Source organism: Musca domestica, unplaced genomic scaffold (genome assembly GCF_030504385.1).
Source record: "Musca domestica strain aabys unplaced genomic scaffold, Musca_domestica.polishedcontigs.V.1.1 15, whole genome shotgun sequence".
NCBI classification, from domain to species: Eukaryota; Metazoa; Arthropoda; class Insecta; order Diptera; family Muscidae; genus Musca; species Musca domestica.
In genome coordinates, this window is record NW_026712207.1 from 9,734,412 (window position 1) to 9,745,412 (window position 11,001).

Genomic DNA, 11,001 nt, shown 5'->3' on the forward strand with positions numbered 1-11,001 from the left:
AAAAAGTGATCACAAATAATAGCTAAAAACCCCGAAATGTCAATATTTAAGGAGTTATGGCCATTTTAAAGTATGCTATTTTTCCTCTTTAAAAAAGTGATCACAAATAATAGCTAAAAACCCCGAAATGTCAATATTTAAGGAGTTATAGCCATTTTTAAGAATGCTATTTTGCCTCTTTAAAAAAGTGATCACAAATAATAGCTAAAAACCCCGAAACGTCAATATTTAAGGAGTTATGGCCATTTTAAAGTATGCTATTTTTCCTCTTTAAAAAAGTGATCACAAATAATAGCTAAAAACCCCGAAATGTCAATATTTAAGGAGTTATGGTCATTTTAAAGTATGCTATTTTTCCCCTTTAAAAAAGTGATCACAAATAATAGCTAAAAACCCCGAAATGTCAATATTTAAGGAGTTATGGCCATTTTAAAGTATGCTATTTTTCCTTTTTTAAAAAAGTGATCACAAATAATAGCTAAAAACCCCGAAATGTCAATATTTAAGGAGTTATGGCCATTTTAAAGTATGCTATTTTTCCTCTTTAAAAAAGTGATCACAAATAATAGCTAAAAACCCCGAAATGTCAATATTTAAGGAGTTATGGCCATTTTAAAGTATGCTATTTTTCCTCTTTAAAAAAGTGATCTCAAATAATAGCTAAAAACCCCGAAATGTCAATATTTAAGGAGTTATGGCCATTTTAAAGTATGCTATTTTTTCCTCTTTAAAAAAGTGATCACAAATAATAGCTAAAAACCCCGAAATGTCAATATTTAAGGAGTTATGGCCATTTTAAAGTATGCTATTTTTCCCCTTTAAAAAAGTGATCACAAATAATAGCTAAAAACCCCGAAATGTCAATATTTAAGGAGTTATGGCCATTTTAAAGTATGCTATTTTTCCTCTTTAAAAAAGTGATCACAAATAATAGCTAAAAACCCCGAAATGTCAATATTTAAGGAGTTATGGCCATTTTAAAGTATGCTATTTTTCCTCTTTAAAAAAGTGATCACAAATAATAGCTAAAAACCCCGAAATGTCAATATTTACGGAGTTATGGCCATTTTAAAGTATGCTATTTTTCCCCTTTAAAAAAATGATCACAAATAATAGCTAAAAACCCCGAAATGTCAATATTTAAGGAGTTATGGCCATTTTAAAGTATGCTATTTTTCCTCTTTAAAAAAGTGATCACAAATAATAGCTAAAAACCCCGAAATGTCAATATTTAAGGAGTTATGGCCATTTTAAAGTATGCTATTTTTCCCCTTTTAAAAAATGATCACAAATAATAGCTAAAAACCCCGAAATGTCAATATTTAAGGAGTTATGGCCATTTTAAAGTATGCTATTTTTCCTCTTTAAAAAAGTGATCACAAATAATAGCTAAAAACCCCGATATGTCAATATTTAAGGAGTTATGGCCATTTTAATGTATGCTATTTTTCCTCTTTAAAAAAGTGATCACAAATAATAGCTAAAAACCCCGAAATGTCAATATTTAAGGAGTTATGGCCATTTTAAAGTATGCTATTTTTCCTCTTTAAAAAAGTGATCACAAATAATAGCTAAAAACCCCGAAATGTCAATATTTAAGGAGTTATGGCCATTTTAAAGTATGCTATTTTTCCTCTTTAAAAAAGTGATCACAAATAATAGCTAAAAACCCCGAAATGTCAATATTTAAGGAGTTATGGCCATTTTAAAGTATGCTATTTTTCCTCTTTAAAAAAGTGATCACAAATAATAGCTAAAAACCCCGAAATGTCAATATTTAAGGAGTTATGGCCATTTTAAAGTATGCTATTTTTCCTCTTTAAAAAAGTGATCACAAATAATAGCTAAAAACCCCGAAATGTCAATATTTAAGGAGTTATGGCCATTTTAAAGTATGCTATTTTTCCCCTTTAAAAAATTGATCACAAATAATAGCTAAAAACCCCGAAATGTCAATATTTAAGGAGTTATGGCCATTTTAAAGTATGCTATTTTTCCTCTTTAAAAAAGTGATCACAAATAATAGCTAAAAACCCCGAAATGTCAATATTTAAAGAGTTATGGCCATTTTAAAGTATGCTATTTTTCCTCTTTAAAAAAGTGATCACAAATAATAGCTAAAAACCCCGAAATGTCAATATTTAAGGAGTTATGGCCATTTTAAAGTATGCTATTTTTCCTCTTTAAAAAAGTGATCACAAATAATAGCTAAAAACCCCGAAATGTCAATATTTAAGGAGTTATGGCCATTTTAAAGTATGCTGTTTTTCCTCTTTAAAAAAGTGATCACAAATAATAGCTAAAAACCCCGAAATGTCAATATTTAAGGAGTTATGGCCATTTTAAAGTATGCTATTTTTCCTCTTTAAAAAAGTGATCACAAATAATAGCTAAAAACCCCGAAATGTCAATATTTAAGGAGTTATGGCCATTTTAAAGTATGCTATTTTTCCTCTTTAAAAAAAGTGATCACAAATAATAGCTAAAAACCCCGAAATGTCAATATTTAAGGAGTTATGGCCATTTTAAAGTATGCTATTTTTCCCCTTTAAAAAAGTGATTACAAATAATAGCTAAAAACCCCGAAATGTCAATATTTAAGGAGTTATGGCCATTTTAAAGTATGCTATTTTTCCTCTTTAGAAAAGTGATCACAAATAATAGCTAAAAACCCCGAAATGTCAATATTTAAGGAGTTATGGCCATTATAAAGTATGCTATTTTTCCTCTTTAAAAAAGTGATCACAAATAATGGCTAAAAACCCCGAAATGTCAATATTTAAGGAGTTATGGCCATTTTAAAGTATGCTATTTTTCCTCCTTAAATTAGTGATCACAAATAATAGCTAAAAACCCCGAAATGTCAATATTTAAGGAGTTTTAGCCATTTTAAAGTATGCTATTTTTTTAAAAAAGTGATCACAAATAATAGCTAAAAACCCCGAAATGTCAATATTTAAGGAGTTATGGCCATTTTAAAGTATGCTATTTTTCCTCTTTAAAAAAGTGATCACAAATAATAGCTAAAAACCCCGAAATGTCAATATTTAAGGAGTTATGGCCATTTTAAAGTATGCTATTTTTCCTCTTTAAAAAAGTGATCTCAAATAATAGCTAAAAACCCCGAAATGTCAATATTTAAGGAGTTATGGCCATTTTAAAGTATGCTATTTTTCCTCTTTAAAAAAGTGATCACAAATAATAGCTAAAAACCCCGAAATGTTAATATTTAAGGAGTTATGGCCATTTTAAAGTATGCTATTTTTCCTCTTTAAAAAAGTGATCACAAATAATAGCTAAAAACCCCGAAATGTCAATATTTAAGAAGTTATGGCCATTTTAAAGTATTTTATTTTTCCTCTTTAAAAAAGTGGTCACAAATAATAGCTAAAAACCCCGAAATGTCAATATCTACGGAGTTATGGCCATTTTAAAGTATTTTATTTTCCTCTTTAAAAAAGTGGTCACCAATAACAGTTAAAAACCCCGAAATGTCAATATTTAAGAAGTTATGGCCATTTAAAAGTATGCTATTCTTCCTCTTAAAGAAAGTGATCACAAGTAATGGCTAAAAACCCCGAAATGTCAATATTTAAGAAGTTATGGCCTTTTTAAAGAATTTTATTTTTCCTCTTTAAAAAAGTGGTCACAAATAATAGCTAAAATCCCCGAAATGTCAATGTCTACGGAGTTATGGCCATTATAAAGTATGCTATTTTTCCTCTTTAAAAAAGTGATCACAAATAATAGCTAAAAACCCCGAAATGTCAATATTTAAGAAGTTATGGCCATTTTAAAGTATTTTATTTTCCTCTTTAAAAAAGTGGTCACAAATAACAGCTAAAAACCCCGAAATGTCAATATCTACGGAGTTATGGCCATTTTAAAATATGCTACTTTTCCTCTTTAGAAAAGTGATCACAAATAATAGCTAAAAACACCGAAATGTCAATATTTAAGGAGTTATGGCCATTATAAAGTATGCTATTTTTCCTCTTTAAAAAAGTGATCACAAATAATACCTAAAAACGCCGAAATGCTAATATTTAAGGAGTTATGGCCATTTTAAAGTATGCTATTTTTCCTCTTTAAAAAAGTGATCACAAATAATAGCTGAAACCCCCGAAATGTCAATATTTAAGGAGTTATGGCCATTTTAAAGTATGCTAATTTTCCTCTTTAAAAAAGTGATCACAAATAATAGCTAAAACCCCGAAATGTCAATATTTAAGGAGTTATGGCCATTTTAAAGTATGCTAATTTTCCTCCTTAAATTAGTGATCACAAATAATAGCTAAAAACCCCGAAATGTCAATATTTAAGGAGTTATGGCCATTTTAAAGTATGCTATTTTTCCTCCTTAAATTAGTGATCACAAATAATAGCTAAAAACCCCGAAATGCTAATATTTAAGGAGTTATGGCCATTTTAAAGTATGCTATTTTTCCTCCTTAAATTAGTGATCACAAATAATAGCTAAAAACCCCGAAATGTCAATATTTAAGGAGTTTTAGCCATTTTAAAGTATGCTAATTTTCCTCTTTAAAAAAGTGATCACAAATAATAGCTAAAAACCCCGAAATGTCAATATTTACGGAGTTATGGTCATTTTAAAGTATGCTAATTTTCCTCTTTAAAAAAGTAATCACGAATAATAGCTAAAAACGCCGAAATGTCAATATTTACGGAGTTATGGCCATTATAAAGTATGCTAATTTTCCTCTTTAAAAAAGTGATCACAAATAATAGCTAAAAACGCCGAAATGTCAATATTTACGGAGTTATGGCCATTTTAAAGTATGCTATTTTTCCTCCTTAAATTAGTGATCACAAATAATAGCTAAAAACCCCGAAATGCTAATATTTAAGGAGTTATGGCCATTTTAAAGTATGCTATTTTTCCTCCTTAAATTAGTGATCACAAATAATAGCTAAAAACCCCGAAATGTCAATATTTAAGGAGTTTTAGCCATTTTAAAGTATGCTATTTTTCCTCTTTAAAAAAGTGATCACAAATAATAGCTAAATAATAATAGCTAAATGTCAATATTTAAGGAGTTATGGCCATTTTAAAGTATGCTATTTTTCCTCCTTAAATTAGTTATCACAAATAATAGCTAAAAACCCCGAAATGTCAATATTTAAGGAGTTTTAGCCATTTTAAAGTATGCTAATTTTCCTCTTTAAAAAAGTGATCACAAATAATAGCTAAAAACCCCGAAATGTCAATATTTACGGAGTTATGGCCATTTTAAAGTATGCTAATTTTCCTCTTTAAAAAAGTGATCACAAATAATAGCTAAAAACCCCGAAATGTCAATATTTACGGAGTTATGGCCATTATAAAGTATGCTAATTTTCCTCTTTAAAAAAGTGATCACAAATAATAGCTAAAACCCCCGAAATGCTAATATTTAAGGAGTTATGGCCATTTTAAAGTATGCTAATTTTCTTCTTTAAAAAAGTGATCACAAATAAAAGCTAAAAACCCCGAAATGTCAATATTTAAGAAGTTATGGTCATTATAAAATATGCTATTTTCCACAAATAATAGCTAAAAACCCCGAAATGTCAATATTTAAGGAGTTATGGCCATTTTAAAGTATGCTATTTTTCCTCTTTAGAAAAGTGATCACAAATAATAGCTAAAAACCCCGAAATGTCAATATTTAAGGAGTTATGGCCATTATAAAGTATGCTATTTTTCCTCTTTAAAAAAGTGATCACAAATAATGGCTAAAAACCCCGAAATGTCAATATTTAAGGAGTTATGGCCATTTTAAAGTATGCTATTTTTCCTCCTTAAATTAGTGATCACAAATAATAGCTAAAAACCCCGAAATGTCAATATTTAAGGAGTTTTAGCCATTTTAAAGTATGCTATTTTTTTAAAAAAGTGATCACAAATAATAGCTAAAAACCCCGAAATGTCAATATTTAAGGAGTTATGGCCATTTTAAAGTATGCTATTTTTCCTCCTTAAATTAGTTATCACAAATAATAGCTAAAAACCCCGAAATGTCAATATTTAAGGAGTTTTAGCCATTTTAAAGTATGCTAATTTTCCTCTTTAAAAAATTGATCACAAATAATAGCTAAAATCCCCGAAATGTCAATATTTACGGAGTTATGGCCATTTTAAAGTATGCTAATTTTCCTCTTTAAAAAAGTGATCACAAATAATAGCTAAAAACGCCGAAATGTCAATATTTACGGAGTTATGGCCATTTTAAAGTATGCTATTTTTCCTCTTTAAAAAAGTGATCACAAATAATAGCTAAAAACCCCGAAATGTTAATATTTAAGGAGTTATGGCCTTTTTTAAGTATGCTATTTTTCCTCCTTAAATTAGTGATCACAAATAATAGCTAAAAACCCCGAAATGTCAATATTTAAGGAGTTTTAGCCATTTTAAAGTATGCTATTTTTCCTCCTTAAATTAGTGATCAGAAATAATAGCTAAAAACCCCGAAATGTCAATATTTACGGAGTTATGGCCATTTTAAAGTATGCTATTTTTCCTCTTTAAAAAAGTGATCACAAATAATAGCTAAAAAACCCCGAAATGTCAATATTTAAGGAGTTATGGCCATTTTAAAGTATGCTATTTTTCCTCCTTAAATTAGTGATCACAAATAATAGCTAAAAACCCCGAAATGTCAATATTTAAGGAGTTATGGCCATTTTAAAGTATGCTATTTTTCCTCCTTAAATTAGTGATCAGAAATAATAGCTAAAACCCCCGAAATGCTAATATTTAAGGAGTTATGGCCATTTTAAAGTATGCTAATTTTCCTCTTTAAAAAAGTGATCACAAATAATAGCTAAAAACGCCGAAATGTCAATATTTACGGAGTTATGGCCATTTTAAAGTATGCTAATTTTCCTCCTTAAATTAGTGATCAGAAATAATAGCTAAAACCCCCGAAATGCTAATATTTAAGGAGTTATGGCCATTTTAAAGTATGCTAATTTTCTTCTTTAAAAAAGTGATCACAAATAATAGCTAAAAACCCCGAAATGTCAATATTTAAGGAGTTATGGCCATTTTAAAGTATGCTATTTTTCCTCTTTAGAAAAGTGATCACAAATAATAGCTAAAAACCCCGAAATGTCAATATTTAAGGAGTTATGGCCATTATAAAGTATGCTATTTTTCCTCTTTAAAAAAGTGATCACAAATAATAGCTAAAAACGCCGAAATGTCAATATTTACGGAGTTATGGCCATTTTAAAGTATGCTAATTTTCCTCTTTAAAAAAGTGATCACAAATAATAGCTAAAAACCCCGAAATGTCAATATTTACGGAGTTATGGCCATTTTAAAATATGCTATTTTTCCTCTTTAAAATAGTGATCACAAATAATAGCTAAAAACCCCGAAATATCAATATTTACGGAGTTATGGCCATTTTAAAGTATGCTATTTTTCCTCTTTAAAAAAGTGATCACAAATAATAGCTAAAAACGCCGAAATGTCAATATTTACGGAGTTATGGCCATTTTAAAGTATGCTAATTTTCCTCTTTAAAAAAGTGATCACAAATAATAGCTAAAAACCCCGAAATGTCAATATTTACGGAGTTATGGCCATTTTAAAATATGCTATTTTTCCTCTTTAAAATAGTGATCACAAATAATAGCTAAAAACCCCGAAATGTCAATATTTACGGAGTTATGGCCATTTTAAAGTATGTTATTTTTCCTCTTTAAAAAAGTGATCACAAATAATAGCTAAAAAACCCCGAAATGTCAATATTTAAGGAGTTATGGCCATTATAAAGTATGCTATTTTTCCTCTTTAAAAAAGTGATCACAAATAATGGCTAAAAACCCCGAAATGTCAATATTTAAGGAGTTATGGCCATTTTAAAGTATGCTATTTTTCCTCTTTAAAAAAGTGATCACAAATAATAGCTAAAAACCCCGAAATATCAATATTTAAGGAGTTATGGCCATTTTAAAATATGCTATTTTTCCTCTTTAAAAAAATGATCACAAATAATAGCTAAAAACCCCGAAATGTCAATATTTACGGAGTTATGGCCATTCTAAAGTATGCTATTTTTCCTCTTTAAATAGGTGATCACAAATATTAGCTAAAAACCCCGAAATGTCAATATTTAAGGAGTTATAGCCATTTTAAAGTATGCTATTTTTCCTCTTTAAAAAAGTGATCACAAATAATAGCTAAAAACCCCGAAATGTCAATATTTAAGGAGTTATGGCCATTTTAAAGTATGTTATTTCTCCTCTTTAAAAAAGTGATCACAAATAATAGCTGAAAACCCCGAAATGTCAATATTTAAGGAGTTATGGCCATTTTAAAGTATGCTATTTCTCCTCTTTAAAAAAGTGATCACAAATAATAGCTAAAATCCCCGAAATGTCAATATTTGAGGAGTTGTGGCCATTTTAAAGTATGCTATTTTTCCCCTTTAAAAAAGTGATCACAAATAATAGCTAAAAACCCCGAAATGTCAATATTTAAGGAGTTATGGCCATTTTAAAGTATGCTATTGTTCCTCTTTAAAAAATGATCACAAATAATAGCTAAAAACCCCGAAATGTTAATATTTAAGGAGTTATGGCCATTTTAAAGTATGCTATTTTTCCCCTTTAAAAAAGTGATCACAAATAATAGCTAAAAACCCCGAAATGTCAATATTTAAGGAGTTATGGCCATTTTAAAGTATGCTATTGTTCCTCTTTAAAAAATGATCACAAATAATAGCTAAAAACCCCGAAATGTCAATATTTAAGGAGTTATGGCCATTTTAAAGTATGCTATTTTTCCCCTTTAAAAAAGTGATCACAAATAATAGCTAAAAACCCCGAAATGTCAATATTTAAGGAGTTATAGCCATTTAAAGTAAAGCTAGAAATCATCGAAAAGCAATACTTCCACAAAAACACATTCAATAAAAACCTACATTAACCTTCGTTTCATTTCCATTGCATTTTCCTGTCATATAAAAAACCATCACTCTTCTGCCTTTAATAATGCCCTGTGACATATTTTATGTCACAACTAGTTCCGGTTGTAACAATTGCGAAGTCACGGATATGAGCTTGACAAACACACATCACTATTAACGTCTACAAATTGACAGAACTTATCAGCGAGCAAACAAAACAAAGTGCAAAGCAATGTAAAGAGGAAAAAACGCTAATAACAAAAACAAAAAAAAAAAAAACACAAACAGATAAACCACCGGGAAAAAACTAAACGCCGAGTGAGTTAATTGAAATAAAATCAATGAAAAACCCCTGTAAACGAAAACGCCATTAATGTTTAATAAAAACTAAAAGGGAAACACCTACGACGGCAATGCAATTTCAATGGAAAACAAATAAGTCAACAAATAATAACAACAACAAAAAAAAAATAATGGTATTTATATGAAAAATAAAATTATCGGAAAAAGGAAAACAAAACTACAATAAACCCAACCATTAGCCACACTCATCAAAATAACGACGACGACGATGTGGTGATGGGGAGTGTTATAGTCACTGACGACAAGCGAAACACCACCATTTCCAATATTCCTAATAATCAACATCCTACCTCTTCAAAACAAATACCAGCCACAGACACCCGCATCACCCCACCGGCAGCCTCTCTTTGCCGTTAATTTTTTATCATTAATTTCGAAGTATTTTTTCCGATAGATAAAAACGGCATTACTACTTATCGGGTCAACATCATCAACACATTTCACTCACATTTGTGTCGCTCTGTTCTTTGTGTCTTCTTGTCTTCACTCACCTCCCCTCAGCGCGCACACACACACACAACTTGTGTCTTGTCTTGCCCACCTTCCACCCACTACACACAAAATTTCTCCATCTAATTCATAAAATAAAATAAAACAACATAAAATTTTGAGGCAAATCTCTTCGCCACTACCTCATCTCCAAATACCTCATGTTTCGAACAACAGAAAAACATAAATTCTAAAATACACAACAGAATCCAAAATAAATTTTATAAAAATAGAAAAATCAATTCCATGATGACGATGATATTGGACAAGAATAAGGAATAACAAGCAACGGCGGCGGCAGAAGCAGCAGCAGCTAGTCAGTCAGTCAGTGTCATCCACAACAACAACAAGAACAACAATAGCATTCATTTATAAATTGAACACAAAGAGCAAGAGATAATTCTTCCGCCGCTGAGAGAGAAATTTAAGGGAATGTGAGCCCGTTTTATGTTGCAGAGACTTTCTCTCGCAAAAAGCACAAAGTAACGACAACAGGAGAATATTTTTAAAAATAACAGTCAATTCAATGTTGTCAACTAGATGGAAGTTTAAAAATCACCAAAATAAAACCATATAAACCTTCCATACAGATGAGGCGATAGAAAACCTCATGGTCCTCCTTAGATAATAAAATACCACCAGCCTTTCTGTGGCATTCAAAGGATATGAAACATCGATAGGCTTTCTTAAGCTCAAGCCTCACATCACCTACATACAAAAGAGGACCTCCGGTTCTTCTGTAGAGAAAATAAAACTTTAAGTTCTTCTATTCTTTTAGAAACATTCCAGGTGTTCTATGAATAGCAAAAGACCTGCAGGTCTTCCGCAGAGAGTATAAGGCATCTATGCATCCATGATTAAATTCTTCTATGGATAATTAAGGAGATATAAACAATAGAAGAGCTCCAGCTCTTCAATGGACAATAGCAGCTCATCTATGGACAAAAGCAGAGCTCCACAGCTCTTCTATGGTCAATAGCAGAGAGAGCCATATGAGAGCTCCAGCTCTCCCCTTTGAGCCATATGAGAGCTGGAGCTCTCCTATGAGCCATATGAGAGCTGGAGCTCTCCTATGAGCCATAGAAGAGCTCCAGCTCTCCCATGAGCCATAGAAGAGCTCCAGCTCTCCCATGAGCCGTAGAAGAGCTCCAGCTCTCCCATGAGCCATAGAAGAGCTCCAGCTCTCCCATGAGCCATAGGAGAGCTTAAGCTCTCCCATGAGCCATAGAAG